The sequence below is a fragment of the Pinus tabuliformis genome, chromosome 8 (assembly GCF_031772625.1).
Source record: "Pinus tabuliformis cultivar Carrire ecotype Pingquan chromosome 8, CPIR1, whole genome shotgun sequence".
NCBI classification, from domain to species: domain Eukaryota; kingdom Viridiplantae; phylum Streptophyta; class Pinopsida; order Pinales; family Pinaceae; genus Pinus; species Pinus tabuliformis.
The window spans coordinates 1790678294-1790683193 of record NC_142294.1 but is presented as its reverse complement, the minus strand read 5'-3'; positions in this window follow the sequence as shown (position 1 = coordinate 1790683193).

The following is a 4900-nucleotide window of genomic DNA, read 5'->3' as shown; positions in this document are numbered from 1 at the left end:
TTCCCTTTTTCCAGGTTGAAGGTCTCCCTCTTCAAAGCATTAAGGAGTGCTTCCTCTACCAGAAGACTTCTACTTCTTGCTAGATTTAGAAGAGTTCCAAGAACTACACTAAGTGTTCTCGTGTTGGTGGTTGTTGTCACTAAATCTTGCACCATGCCACACAAGTGCAGCAGGAGGCAAGGAAGACTCCCTAGAGACAGCTTATGGGTTGATTGTAGACCAGTGCCGAGGACATATTAAGTAGAGGAGTGCTTGTAAGGTTATATGTGAGGGGTTTGCAACACTCCAATTGTCACGTAATGAAAGATAATGAGGGGGTTTGGTTCATTACTCCAAAGGTATGAGTTATGGGTTTCAGGTACTCCCTCACACACATAGTTCCCAGTAGTATCACATAGAATAGCGAAGGCCGATTACTTCAAATCCAATTACATCTTAATAGGATTTTTTGAGTAAATGAAAGAGGATTAGGAGAAAGCATAACTCATCATATAGAGCCCAAAATATTTGGATTCTGAAATCATAGAGCCACAAGAAATGGGAAATTCTACACTTGTTTCAGTTACAAGCATAAATATTGGACTGAAGAGAGGATGGGTGCTATGATTCTTATAAAGCAGTTTAAAGATATACTTCAGCCCTTCATACAGGAATTATGCATTAATAAATAAACGCACATGAATATGTAAGGAAGCATGAAATAATTTCTAGCATCTATTGTAGCACACATGTAGAGAAGAATATGAACATAATGGAAATAACAGAACGAAAAACACATTGTAATGAGAAGAAGGAGGAATCACCACCACTTTTGTGATAGTATGAAGATCTACTTGTGTAAAGTAATACCATGTTAGATAATAGTCATTCACTTACATATTTATGAGCCAAATTGGTATCACAGAGCTCAGCCCTCGCGGGAGAGAAATTTTGGAACCTTTGTATTATGTTTCATCCCCCTATTTATAAGAAGAGGGGAGAGATTTTGAGTTACAATCAAAATATCTGAGCCTGAGCCCTAGCTGTCATGCTAGACTAGCTGTCTCAGCTCTATAAGGCTCTTCTACCACCTACCTAAATATTACAATAGGGATTGAATCCCTTTCTTGGAAAAAATGCAGAAATAAATTCACAGAGAAAGAAAATTGAGAGATGAAAGAGGAGGTGTCCCCTTGTTGCTTCAATGTTGGTCTTGGATTGAGCCATGTCACTACTATCATTATGCTTCTCTCTGCTACCGAGGCAGTTCATTATTGCTCGGCTGGTTTCTATCAATTCTGCCTTAATTGACTGAGTGACCTATTTGGTGGAATAGGAAGTGGAGTGGGAGATTCGTGTGCCTGAGTGGTCGTTTTCTGTGTAATGGAGTGGAGAATCATGTCATGCCATTAAGACTTCTTAAGTTCCTCCCATACTGATCTACTGCAATTCCATGCTCCATTAACTATTACAGCTATTGGCCCATCCGCCCCTTTAAATATTTGTATAGTACTATCGGTGTACTGTGTCATGGGCCTTTAAATTATTTAAAACAGACAAACAGACGGGCATTTTTTATTTTCTCTTAGGCCCCTTATTATAGCCCCTTTTATGAATTTCCTTATACGACTTGGTGCTATAGCCAAAGGCCTGTGTGTTTGGCAATAAAGCTCTCAATAACTGCGCAGGGGGCTTTTTCTTTATATCGTAGAAGTCCCTCATTTGTCGATTTCCCAGACTCGAAATATTTACGGATCGCAACTCATAATATATCATATCTAGGGCTTTTCCTTATCGCAAATCCCACATATCAGTACTTCAACTCTATTTTACCCTGCTTTATGTTTTTTCCTTGGCACAGGTCGACAATCCTGATGTGAGGTACCCACAGAACCTGCGATAATATTTTATTGCATCCACAAGGGAAGTCCCGCATATTGCAATCACTGTCTTGGAGGAGAAGGCCCCTTACCCTTTTCCTTGGATCAGGTTGACAGTCTGGATGTGGGGTCCTTATAGACCCTGAAATAATACTTTATCGCATCCAGGGGAGGAGTCCGACATATCGCAATCACACTACACTGGTGTCTTAGGCATTTATCCCTTAACTACTGCGATCATCGATTTGCGGGGAGACTTCATTACTGCCACATGTCACGCTATGAGTGGTGACACGCGACACTCGGAAATGGTCTCATGTCACCCCCAAAAATACTAAAACTAGGTGGACCATGTCCTCTACCACATCATCAACCGTACTGCCACGTCACTGTTGATGTCATCTGCCCTGTCAACTTAGAATCCTCAGCCACAGCATGGCCCCTTGGAGGATAGAGAAAGAGGCCAACTAGGCCTTGTTTTTGCATGTTTTTCCATTGTATTTAAAAATCATCCCTCCTTGACGATTCTAGTCCATATCACAATATAGGCCCTCGCATGGTCTATCAAGTTTGGAATTATTCCTATATGACTATCTTGTAGGATGCGGGGAGGTCGGGACTCAAGAACCCACCACGTGGAGGAGAGAGAAAGGGGAGGCCTGACCCTTGTTTTCTCCGCCCCCCAGCGATGCACCACGTTATCACAATATCGGCAATTTGCAAGTCATTTTAAGTTGAATCCTCGCTGATCGTCAATGCCACGTGGAAGAGAGAGAAGGAGGGTGGTGCAACAATATATCGCAAATTGGCCCCCACATGCTTTGGAGTATGTTGTGGCTGTGGGAATGTTGGATTTGCGAGATTCAAGTGACCTGAGGGATGCAGGATGTAAGATATGGTATTAGCATTCAAGACTACGACATGATGATCACCTTAGCTGTGTGCCCTAAGGATCACACGAATGGCCAATTGTGATAAATACTCTGCCTGGACCTGCCGACTGCCAATATGGGATATCGACGATCAGCGGGTCATTACTTTTCATTCTTCAAGTGTACCTTACCCTCCAAGAAGCTTGATTTTTGATTTCGATAGGCCTCCTAGGTCGTGATTGTGATTTACCCTCCATACTTAGCCATTTTCTTGGTTTGTTGGGATTTTCCAAGGTGGACCTTCAAAGTGCTTTATTTTATGCTCGAGGAGTCCATTTTTGGACATCTACATACCACTGGAAATCTTTTTCTGAGCATGACACAATGGAGAGGGTCTGATCTGGCTCTGATAGCTTCTATGGCTCAAAAATTGGCATAAAACTTCACTGCTTTTTGACTTTTTAAGCAACTGAAGATTGATGAAGAAGTGAGTGACAACATTGGCTCCTACTGGGGACAATGCCTTGCTTGCAAGGTGCTGAGAAACTACTGACCAACCTCCTTCACCATTGGGAATGGAATTAGTAATAAATTCATCTTTCTAATCAAAAAAATATCCATGGGACCTTCCTCCTCAATCTAGAATGCAAAAATATTAATTTTAACAACTGAAAAGTAAATGCTCAGCTGGTGAGCTTATTTGTGTACAATCCTACTTATGCACAAAACTTAATTCAGCTAAGTGTGTTTAATTTTCCAATAGAACCAGGCCAGCATAAGATTTCTAAACCACATGCCTTCATACTGCTGAAAAATTAAAATTAAAATAGGTATGTGATGTGAAAAATCTGCAAATATGGTACCTGATACATGCTCTTGAAATGACCTATGTTGCTGGCTTATGAATAGTTTCATGTATTCATTCACAGGGTCATGAAATAGAAATGGAATGTTTGCAGTAGCCTCTTCTTCATAAATAGTCTGTTGGATGATGTATTTTGGCCATGGGAGCCATAAACATTATCTAGTTCTTCAGCTTTGGCCTTTTCAAGAAAATCCTGCTGTTGGGAGTTTTTTCTCCACTTACTGGCAAACAACTCCTTTTGAGCTTACATGACCATCTCTTCCTCCTTTGAATAATTTCAATCAAAAATTGGAGGAGGTTCTTGGTCATGTTCTCCATGTGAAGGGTGTGCGTTGTGAACTGGAGCCTCTTTTTTGACCTCCTAATCAACCTCCTCTGCTTGCACAACTTCCCCTGACTGGAAGCGTTGTGGAGTCTCTGCATCACTTGACTCTCAACTAGAGTCGTATTCATCAGAAGAAGGAGATCAGAATCCACTGAACAAACCCCTTGAGATTTTATTTGCAGCTCAGTGGTGTTTCCTTCTTCTCCTTCTTTCTCATGTGGTGATGCATCTGGATGTGAGTGGATATCTTCTTGGGATGGGCTCTCACATACATCTTCAGTAGGGTCATTAACCTTGGGAATGTCTTCATCATTAAGAGGTACACAACAATATCAAATAAAGCATTCAATGGATAAAATCTTTTGAAATAATGATAGAATTCTATATGAAAACATTTCAGGGAAGATATGTTTCCATGAGGTATTGTTCTGTACCAGACTCTAGCATCCCCCTCTAAAGACTGTTTGAACAACTTCATTTGTACATATTCAAGAAGAATACCTTGTTGCTCCATGCATTCATGAAAGTATTTGAGGTGTTGGTCATGTCTTTTCTTTGAGTTCCCACTGAATCTAGGCAACTAGGTATCCAACTCATGATATGTGGTACATGGTTTGGAAAACCAACCATAGAATAAAATTCAAGTGAGGCAAATCGGTTAGCTAGAAATGCAGGAAGGGCCATCTCAAAAACCTCCTGATATGAGTGATTTCAGTTTCAAAAGTAGGTATAGCTTCGGTTATTATAGCATTAGAGTGAGTATAAGGCTGCTTGAAAGCCAGGATGATCAAATAGAGGTATGGACAGTGGAGTCGCCAGGATGTTTTCCATAAAATTGATAATGGAGTCACCAAGGTGAGAGATCTTCAACCCACACTTCCTTTACTCACCTAATAGAGGAAATGTAAAAATTTGTCATACCCGTGGAAAAATATTATAGTTTGTTCCCAAGCAACGGCGTCAGAAAGATGTTGTCGCT